The sequence below is a fragment of the Paralichthys olivaceus genome, chromosome 3 (genome assembly GCF_024713975.1).
Source record: "Paralichthys olivaceus isolate ysfri-2021 chromosome 3, ASM2471397v2, whole genome shotgun sequence".
NCBI lineage: Eukaryota > Metazoa > Chordata > Actinopteri > Pleuronectiformes > Paralichthyidae > Paralichthys > Paralichthys olivaceus.
Window position 1 is genome coordinate 27404924 of NC_091095.1, and position 11972 is coordinate 27416895.

The following is an 11972-nucleotide window of genomic DNA, read 5'->3' on the forward strand; positions in this document are numbered from 1 at the left end:
TGCTGATATGGGAAAAACATTAGAAATTCCCAAATTATTTCTAATTTACTTTTCTTAAAATTTGTTTTTTATTTATTTTTTATTTTAGGATTGAATTCTTTGTTAATAACGTCAAAAAGCCAATGATGCCCCTAATATACTTAAATTTACTTACCTTTACTTACCTTTGGCAGTTGAGAACTCCTCTCTCTCTCTTTTTTTCCCCTGTCTGCTTAAAGCAGATTGACCGCAGCGTCGATATAATCCTGGCTCAGGTCTCAGTCCTCCAGTCCTAGCCACATCTCTGGTGCAAAACTCTATTACCTATATAATATCATAGTTTGTTAAATCATGAGCCCGACTTCAGAAGCCAATATAACAAGTGTATTAAATCAACAAACACTCCGTATATATATATACTCCTTAACTCTGTGACCTCCTCTTAGATCACCAGCATGTTTATTCCAATACTCTTCAGTTAACCCAGTTAACTACGTGATCTCCAAGATCACCAACAGGCTTATTCTCTATTCCTTAGTTAACCCAATTAACTCCGTGATCTCCAAGACCACCTGAAGCTTCCTTGATTCTACATCGGTTCCAAACCACGCCATGCAGACACGTCGGTCACTCACCCAGTGAGAGAATCGTTTCCCTTCTGAATTTGTCTTCCCAGAAAGACAGTGTCTCTGTGCTACTTGGTCCCCCAGATTACAGCAGTGAGAGCACTCTTTGGTTCTCAGGCATCAGGCCCTCACGTCTCTACCCTCTTTTGTCAGGGAGGGTGAGGTCAGAGACCCAGACTACCTGTGCAGTTTTACCTTTCATCCCTGAGATCCAGAGTGTCCTCTCAAACGAGTGATCCTGCCGACAACGCCAAAATTGTGGTGGAAATTTCTGTGAAACAAGCACAAAGTCAAACACTTCTTTTTGTAAGTTTAATTCAGCATCTGCAGATGGACTCATCAGTACACATCACCTGAATGACATGCACAAATGAGCACAGAACTTAGGAGAATCTGTGCTCTTAAAACTCGCAGCCCCTTTCCACTAAGATTTGATTGATTTCCACAATGACATTCTCACTTTAAACTTAATTTAAGGTATCTCGAATTGAGGCAAATTAAAGCTGACCTTGAATTATGATCAGTCACAATCAAATTGTCATATATCACAAATCATAAACTGGATTTATTTTCATAATTAATTATGGATAAAATTACAAGGCATGTTGCAGAAATCTGGAATGGATATCTATATCATTGAGCATTGTAACAAGTTACATTGTACAAGTACATGTTCTACTGAATAAGGGATCAGCCACTTGCTATCTGTAATACAAACAGCCATCATCAGGAACATCAGAGATATCATAGTTAATAATCATCCCAAGGTACTTGTAGTTCTCTACAATGTCTACCACATGTCCCTTGATGATAGTATTCTAAGAGTTTGAGGACTGATGCCTAAAACTCATGTCCTTGGTTTTTGTCACATTTAGTAGTAAAAATGCACAGTCACACCACTACAGATTCACAATCCACAATGGGACCATGGTTGTTCTCATCTGCATGGAGGAAACTGACTGTCACAGAGTCATCAGCAAATTTGAAAAGTAATCTGTTGTCATGCCAGCTGCGGCAGTCATCAGTATACACATTATAGAGGGGAGGTGAAAGGACACAGGAGGAGACCCTGTGGATGATGACAATGTGTCTTACATGCATTACTTTCTGCGTCAGTTGCCAGTTGCAGCTCGAGGCATGTATCCAAAATTATCTTTTCCAGGCACTATACTGATACTGTAGTCACTACAAGTTACGCACGTTCCAGTTTGCCTGGGGGACATTTAAAACAAACCAGTCTACAACACAATAAAAATCACATGAAAATCAACCTCCCTCCTCATCTTTTCATATTTTTTTCTCCTCAATTTTTTAATGTGGATTTAGAATTTGATACTGAGCATAGCCGTGAAATTGCCCCCCCCAAATAGAAATGGTACAAGTTGTCAAATAAATGTTATCTACATAAATCCCCACAGATTTCAAAAACATTCTCAGAACACAGTTAACATCACAGTATATTGTAAGGTATCACATTTTTTATTACTCACCTTATTGATGGAACCTCAACCATATTTACTGTCCCTGGCTCAGACTCTCTCTCAAGCATCTACAGTAGGTGTTTTCATTCCCAAAACACAGGCTCTCTTGTGGTTCCAAGAGTCTGTAAGAGTAGAACAGGAGGTAGAGCATTCAGCTACCAGGCAGACAACTTCTGTGCATTTACGGTTAAACTTAAAACATTCCTTTTTGATAAAGCCTTGCTGGATCAGGTGAGTCCTGAACCATCCCTTAAGCTGCTATAGGTCTAGACTGCAGGGGAAACTCCCATCATCCACAGAGCACTTCTCCACTTCTCTCTGTCTCTCTGCCCCCCCCCCCCCCCCACCCCACACTCATTTATTTTTTTTAATAAATGTCAAAAACTATGTTATTGACGTGTCTCTTTTCTCCCATAGTCCCTCTCTCTCTTTCTCTCTCTCATTGCAGATACCTCTGACTCCAGAACTGAAGGAGAACAACTATTATTATTAACAACAATACTTAATTAATTATTATATTAATTGTTGCTGCTATCATTGATAATCAATAACTTCTTTACACTGTTATTGTTTACATTTTAACTAGTAAGAGCTGATACCAGATGATCCAGGCAGATGATCGTCCACATTGAGCCTGGTTCTGCTAGAGGTTTCTCCCTGTAAGTGAGGGAGTTTTTACTCTTCACAGTCACCAAAGTCTGCTCATTGTGGGAACTGTTAGGTTTCTTTATATTAAACAAGATTTGAAGGTCTTGACCTTCTATGTAAAGTTCCTTGAGATAATGTATATTATGATTTGGCGCTATACAAATAAAATTGAATTGAATTGAATAGGTGATGGGATAATAATAACAATAATTAATTGAGCAGTAGTATTGCAATATATTCAGTAAACTGTACAGAAATAATATGTTTTTTTTCTTTCATGAACATATTTTCCATTTCATATTATGCACTTACCAACCTTTAACTGTGGGCTGAGTTTCCTGAGCACATATACACATTCACCTAACACACTGGTAAATATTAACCCTTACTATGAGGAACTGATACCTGAAAAAGGGAGTATTTGAATGAACGATACATGGACACAAACTTTTCTCAAATCATGTGCATTATGACTGAAGGGAGTAAGCGAGGTGTCTCTTAATGTTCCTCAAAAGCTACATGCTCCCTCTCCTGGATCCCTCTGGTAACTACACCTGCTCTTACTGCTGCTGGTGTTAGAATAACTTGTTGAACATAAAACACAAGAATACACAAAAATACTGTTCTCTAACTGCTGCAACTGACAGTAAACATTATAACCATAACATGAATATGCTCAAGTATTAGAATATTAGAAATTTAATAGTACTCTGCTACTTCAGCTAACTTGCGGGTAAAGCACAATATTCCTTGTGTCACAAAAAGCAACAAGTGTCAGAACCTGTCTGACTGCCTAATTCAACCAGGCACAACTTTTTTTCTTTCGCGCCTGCGGACACCAGGCCGAAATAGGTGGATGGGCTTTCTGTAAAGAAGGCTCCTGTCGTGGTTTCAAAGCTCTACGTGCTTTCTGGCATTTGCTGGAGGCCCGTCAAATTGCAATCTATAATGAAAGGGGAATCAGAAGTTAGTGTAAATCCCATTATCAATGCCTAGAATATGCTGGCCCCTCATTTCAGCCAAAAAAGCCTCAAACTGTTTGAAAGTTACACCGTTGCGATCATTAGGCCCCAGATCAACATTCTTCCCTCTCATACCCGTATGTACTCTGTACGGCTATCAAAATGGAGCCCGTAGAAATGGGCTTAATTGATACCAAAGGTCACAAAGGTCACCTGGGCCCTTCTGCAGTTTTGGTGAAAATCGGTAATGCAGGCTCAAAGAGCCCCTTGTGACCAGTGGGTCAAATTTGGGGCTCCTAGGCCCTTGGGAAGGCCCCGAAAGGGATCGTGATTTCCCCAAAAATCTCCAGAACCAAGAGGCTGCGAACCCTGTTTAGGCCCCTGACCAGCTAGAGGGCTGAAATCCAAGTGACAACTCATGTAGCATTGATAAGAAATTCCCTCAAGCATTCCAAGTTACCAGATATAATGAAATTCCCTACTGACAGTCCTAACATATCACATTCACAGTGACGTTACTCTGACCTTTAACTTCGAAGGGAATAAAATTCTTCATCTTTGAATTGAAGTTAATATTTTTACCAAGTTTGACGACATTCCCATGAGCTGATCTTTAGATATCAATTTAAGGAAAAATATTTACATGCTTTGTGAGAACACTGACATTTGGCTACCAAAATGAAACCCAAATTCATATGAATGTTTGTGCCAAATGTGAAAGAATTCCCTGAAGGCATTTCGGATATATCGCATTTACAAGGCAAGTAGTGTGCTTTGTGAGGTCCTAGTGACCTTGCCATTTGATCTTTGACAACTGAATTCTATTCAAGTCATCATTGAGTCCAAATGAATGTTTGTGCCACATGTAATGATATTTCCTTTGGACAATCCTGATAAATTGTATTCAAAACAATGCAAAGTCATGTGAGCTTGACCTTTTGACCTTTGACTAACATAACGTAGTTGTACATGAGATATCGCATTCACATGAATTGGCAAGACAGATGGATGGACAACCTGAAAACGTAATGCCTCTGGCCATACTGAATGTGAAAATGGTAAAGAAAGAAATATAGCAATACATGATAAATAATTTGTTCCATGTTCTTTTATTTTACATGGATGATTTCTTGACAAAACAAGCCAACTCTATAAATGTGAACTGAGTGTCAGAAATTAACATGACATTCATAGCATCTGCAAACAATTTTTCCCCACAAATTTCTGTAACTTTCTGAGAATCTACATCACAGTATATTGTAAAATATCATGTGTTTCAATACTCTCCTTATTGATGGAACCTCAGTGATGTCTACTGTCCCTGGCTCAGACACTCTCTCAAGCATCTACAGTACATGTCAAGAAAGGTAATGGTAACATTAAAATAACATTTGATATCTACAATTCAGTTGAACTATTATAGTTTCAGATATTTCTTTCTGTAAGTTCAATTCAGCATCTGCAGATGGACTCATTAGTACACGTCACCTGATTGACATGCACAAATGAGCAAAGAACATAGGAGAATCTGTGTTCTTATAACTCACAGCCCCCTCCCACTAAGCATGCAAAGGTATATATTACCCTTCTGTAGTTTCACTCAGTGGAAGAGACATCCTGTCCTTTGGTTAACAAGTTCTGTGGATGACCCCCCCCCCCCCCCGTGAGATCCCAGTTGTTTGATCCCAATCAGAGATACTAAAAGATACCATAAAGTTGTGGTTTCTCGAGGCCATAAAACTCAAGTCTCTTAAGCCACCATCGTAAACATTAAAGTTGCCCTTTTAGATTAACAATTTGGTCAACCATTTGGTCAGTCCTCGACATACAGTACATGTCTGCTCATGCAATTATACATACACAAATGTAACATTTCCATTACAGTGCTAAAAGTGTTATAGCTGAGCAGGGATCAGTGAGGATGAGGTCGTATTTAAAGGGACCGCTTTGGTGAGAGAATGGGCTGTGATTGGTGAGTGACTGATGAGCACCCATGAACCTATCGTTAGCTGAGCACATGACTCCGTGTCCTGCATGAACTAACACAATGCTTCATTAGTCACTATTTAAGTTCAGGATTTCCACAATGACATTCTCACTTTAAACTTAATTTAAGGTATCTCGAATTGAGGCAAATTAAAGCTGACCTTGAATTATGATTAGTCACAATCAAATTGTCATATATCACAAATCATAAACTGGATTTATTTTCATAATTAATTATGGATAAAATTACAAGGCATGTTGCAGAAATCTGGAATGGATATCTATATCATTGAGCATTGTAACAAGTTACATTGTACAAGTACATGTTCTACTGATTAAGGGATCAGCCACTTGCTATCTGTAATACAAACAGCCATCATCAGGAACATCAGAGATATCATAGTTAATAATCATCCCAAGGTACTTGTAGTTCTCTACAATGTCTACCACATATCCCTTGATGATAGTATTCTAAGAGTTTGAGGACTGATGCCTAAAACTCATGTCCTTGGTTTTTGTCACATTTAGTAGTAAAAATGCACAGTCACACCACTACAGATTCACAATCCACAATGGGACCATGGTTGTTCTCATCTGCATGGAGGAAACTGACTGTCACAAAGTCATCAGCAAATTTGAAAAGTAATCTGTTGTCATGCCAGCTGCGGCAGTCATCAGTATACACATTATAGAGGGGAGGTGAAAGGACACAGGAGGAGACCCTGTGGATGATGACAATGTGTCTTACATGCATTACTTTCTGCGTCAGTTGCCAGTTGCAGCTCGAGGCATGTATCCAAAATTATCTTTTCCAGGCACTATACTGATACTGTAGTCACTACAAGTTACGCACGTTCCATTTTGCCTGGGGGACATTTAAAACAAACCAGTCTACAACACAATAAAAATCACATGAAAATCAACCTCCCTCCTCATCTTTTCATATTTTTTTCTCCTCAATTTTTTAATGTGGATTTAGAATTTGATACTGAGCATAGCCGTGAAATTGCCCCCCCCAAATAGAAATGGTACAAGTTGTCAAATAAATGTTATCTACATAAATCCCCACAGATTTCAAAAACATTCTCAGAACACAGTTAACATCACAGTATATTGTAAGGTATCACATTTTTTATTACTCACCTTATTGATGGAACCTCAACCATATTTACTGTCCCTGGCTCAGACTCTCTCTCAAGCATCTACAGTAGGTGTTTTCATTCCCAAAACACAGGCTCTCTTGTGGTTCCAAGAGTCTGTAAGAGTAGAACAGGAGGTAGAGCATTCAGCTACCAGGCAGACAACTTCTGTGCATTTACGGTTAAACTTAAAACATTCCTTTTTGATAAAGCCTTGCTGGATCAGGTGAGTCCTGAACCATCCCTTAAGCTGCTATAGGTCTAGACTGCAGGGGAAACTCCCATCATCCACAGAGCACTTCTCCACTTCTCTCTGTCTCTCTGCCCCCCCCCCCCACCCCACACTCATTTATTTTTTTTAATAAATGTCAAAAACTATGTTATTGACGTGTCTCTTTTCTCCCATAGTCCCTCTCTCTCTTTCTCTCTCTCATTGCAGATACCTCTGACTCCAGAACTGAAGGAGAACAACTATTATTATTATTATTATTAACAACAATACTTAATTAATTATTATATTAATTGTTGCTGCTATCATTGATAATCAATAACTTCTTTACACTGTTATTGTTTACATTTTAACTAGTAAGAGCTGATACCAGATGATCCAGGCAGATGATCGTCCACATTGAGCCTGGTTCTGCTAGAGGTTTCTCCCTGTAAGTGAGGGAGTTTTTACTCTTCACAGTCACCAAAGTCTGCTCATTGTGGGAACTGTTATGTTTCTTTATATTAAACAAGATTTGACGGTCTTGACCTTCTATGTAAAGTTCCTTGAGATAATGTATATTATGATTTGGCGCTATACAAATAAAATTGAATTGAATTGAATAGGTGATGGGATAATAATAACAATAATTAATTGAGCAGTAGTATTGCAATATATTCAGTAAACTGTACAGAAATAATATGTTTTTTTTCTTTCATGAACATATTTTCCATTTCATATTATGCACTTACCAACCTTTAACTGTGGGCTGAGTGTCATAAAATTAACAACACATTCATAGCATCTGCAAACAATACTATATAACAACATTCAAGCATACTATCTATATAACAACAGATCTTAACTGTGTTTGTTCTCAAGTGTGGGGTGTTTTATACATTTTTAATAACATTATACGGATCACATTATAGCGTGACATATTTCTGGTTGAGGACAGGAGGAAATTACTGCAGTAAAGTGTGAAAGATGGGTAAAGAAGAGTTGAAGTGGAGTATAAAATGACCGTGGTATTAATGATAAACTAATCACATGAGGGATCGTCTCAGTTGTTAATTTGGAAAAAGGGAAACTCTAATAAAGTTATTGCATTACCTGAAAGGTTTCACAATGTAACTTGATGCGAATCCCCTTGCGAGTCTGCTATTGATCCGAAAAGTCTGAATCTGTGAATGTCTTTCACACTTTCCTTCAGTCACTTTCCTCTTGTCAATCGTTCCTGCTTCAGCTCACCGGTCGTAGCCAGAGGTGTGTTCCATCCAGGGCCGAAGGTGATGTTGCTTACTGCGGGGTTAACCCCCTTCACTTCCACCAATTGGAAAACAACACACGGGAGCTCCGCATCATATCAACTCCTTACGCTATAATGTAATCCATATAACGTTATTAAAAATTAAAAAACAAAAAAGATCTTACCAGCCTATACACCTCTCCTACACAGGGGAAGACCACGCCTCCACGACACACACTTTCATCAGAAATGAAACTTATCTCTCTCTCTCTCACGTGTCTGTGTGTGTCGGGTCAGATCAAGGTGATCAGCGGGACCTTTCACGTGACACCTGCATTTAGAGACGCGGTCTTTCAGTCGCCTGCAAAGACCCCCTCCTTTGCGCTTACCGCTCTGAACGCTGTCTCTGTCCACGCGCACAGTATGGAAGCCCTTGATGGTGGTGTTTTCGTCGGGAACATCCTGGTGCATCCATGTCTCCGTAAAGCATATTAAACTACACTCACGATACTCCTTCTGACTTTGGACCAGTGCAGTCAGCTCGTCCATCTTATTCCCCAGCGATCTCACGTTTCCCATGACAATGGAGGGAAGACTCGCCTTTTCCTCCGTAGTTTTTTGCGTCCTCTGCATCCCCTGTGTGTCCGTATCAAGATTTCAGCCGGAATATCATTGTCCGTGGTCACCGAAGGTCGCTTGCTCTCTCCAACTCCACGCAGGGAAAGACCGCGTCTCTAAATGCAGGAGTCACGTGAAAGGTCCCGCTGACCACCTTGATCTGACCCGACGCGCGCACACACACACACACACACACACACACACACACACACACACACACACACACACACACACACACACACACACACACACGTGAGAGAGAGATAAGTTTCATTTGTGTGTGTCGTGGAGGCGTTGTCTTTCCCTGTGTGGCAGGAAAGGTGCAAAGGTAAGATCTTTCTTGTTTTAAATTTTTAATAACGTTATACGGCTAGAAGGCAACAGGGGCAGACAGGTCCCTTTCAGGTAATGCAATAACTTTATTACAGTTTCCCTTTTTCCAAATTAACAACTGAGACGATCCCTCATGCGATTAGTTTATCATTACTACCACGGCCATTTTGTACGCTACTTCAACTCTTCTTTTATGGGGTGCAGTTTGTTAAGCAGCTCACGCTGAAAATAACAGCAACATTTTGTCACATTTAGCTTCAAACCATGTTTAAAAAACTTGTGTGAATTTTTGAGAGTCACTTTTGCACATTTACAACAATATTTGTCAACTTAGAGATATTTTAAATATTTAAATCCAAATGTTAAATCTAAATGTTAAATCTAAATGTTTCGGGTGAAACTAAATATTTAACTAATATGCAAATTCAAATGCCGGTAACAGGAAGTACCAAAATAAAAGCTCGAGGAGGTCAGAGTGTGTTTATAGTGGTAAATAACGAATAAAACCCATCTTATCCGGGGAAATGGACTCTTGGACATGGAATATCGTGTTAATAACTACATAAAATAACAAACACGTTTGGAGAAACTTTATTTGAAGAGTACTTTGAGTTTTTAGTGTCACTTTTATGAAGACGATTCACGATATTCCATGTCCACAAGTGTTTATTTGTATAGCAGAGAGACAGAGAGAAGTGCTCTGTGGATGATGGGAGTTTCCCCAGCAGTCTAGACCTATAGCAGCTTAAGGGATGGTTCAGGACTCACCTGATCCAGCCAGGCTTTATCAAAAAGGAATGTTTTAAGTTTAACCGTAAATGCACAGAAGTTGTCTGCCTGGTAGCTGAATGCTCTACCTCCTCTTCTATTCTTACAGACTCTTGGAACCACAAGAGAGCCTGTGTTTTGGGAATGAAAACACCTACTGTAGATGCTTGAGAGAGAGTCTGAGCCAGGGACAGTAAATATGGTTGAGGTTCCATCAATAAGGTGAGTAATTAAAAATGTGATACCTTATAATATACTGTGATGTAAACTGTGTTCTGAGAATGTTTTTGAAATCTGTGGGGATTTATGTAGGTAACATAAGTTTGACAACTTGTACCATTTCTATTCGGGAGCCAATTTCATGGCTATGCTCAGTATCAAATTCTAAATCCACATCAAAAAATTGAGGAATAAAAAAATATGAAAAGATGAGGAGGGCGGTTGATTTTCATGTGATGTTAACTGTGTTGTAGACTGGTTTGTTTTAAATGTCCCCAGGCAAAATGGAACGTACGTAACTTGTAGTGACTACAGTACCAGTATAGTGCCTGGAAAAGATAATTTTGGATACATGCATGATACCTCAAGCTGCAACTGACAACTAACACAGAAAGTGAGGGTAAACAAATGCACCTAAGAGACATTGTCATCATTCACAGGGTCTTCTCCTGATCTTTGCACTCTGTAATGTGTATACTGATGACTGCCGCAGCTGGCATGACAACAGATTACTTTTCAAATTTGCTGATGACTCTGTGACAGTAAGTCTCCTCAGAGAGATATACTTAACACCTTTCGTCAAAAAGTGACAGTTTTACGACTTTGAACTTTTACCTAGTGAGGTCACGAGAAGAGAGGGGGGGGGGGGGGGGGGGGGGGTGATAAGAGGAGGGGGAGGAGGGGGGTTTAGGAAGTGGGGGGTCATAAAAAAAAAAAAAAAAATAGATAAAGTGAGGGGGAATAAAAACCAGATACGGGGTGAGATCAGAGAGCGCGCTTTGCTGCACGAGAACTCAGTATGTAAACATCCAAAGAATAACAACAGGTGTGATTGTATGGCTCCTCTCTCTTACAGACAGAGGCCCAAATGATGCAGAAAAATAAAAAACTAAATGGGTAAAACAGGAACAAGGATCCAAGTTGACTTTCTATGGCTTTGACTGTCTCAGATTTGGTCAAGCTTGTCAGGGTGTGTTATCACAGATCAAAAATGTTATGACTTTTTATTTTAAGGCTGGAGGTTCCCTATCTATCTATCTATCTATCTATCACAAACTGAACTAAATTCTCAAACACTTCCTGTGTGCTCAAAAGTCCTGTTCGTTTAATAGAGTCTAGAGCTCTAACTACTACCACAAACTAAATCCTCCAGGCTGCTCATTTACCAGCCAGCTCACAGTATGTAATGTGTAAATCAGACAGTGTTAGAGTTTAAAAAAAAAAAAAATATTTACACTATGTAGCTAGGCTTGCAGTTCCAGTCTTTATGGTATCAAAGCTTATCATATCCTAGACCTGACACTGTTTGATGCACAGAGCTACAGTATCTTCTCATGTGAGTGACGTTGCTGCAAACTAGTACTTTTCCAAAGCTGTCCGTGATAATGTGGGGTGCAGTGTCATACTGTGCACTTCGAGTATTCTCAAAATAAATCCACTCAATTTACCAAAAAAATCTGATGAGCCATCAAATGCACTCATCAAACAGAATCAGAACAAGAGATTGATGTATACACAATGTATTTGTATCAGACAAACTGAAAGGACATTTTGTTACTTTCTAAATATTAAACTCTAAAACATTACACAGCCTTTTATCACTATACTTTGCTCTTAATTTCATATTGTTTCAAATAATTGTATATTTTATTTTCAGATATGTTGAACTGTTTTCTATTATTATTATTAACAACATTTTTTTTGTGCTAATTAAACTCATGGATCTTGTGAAAGATCATGCTGATTACAGATAACC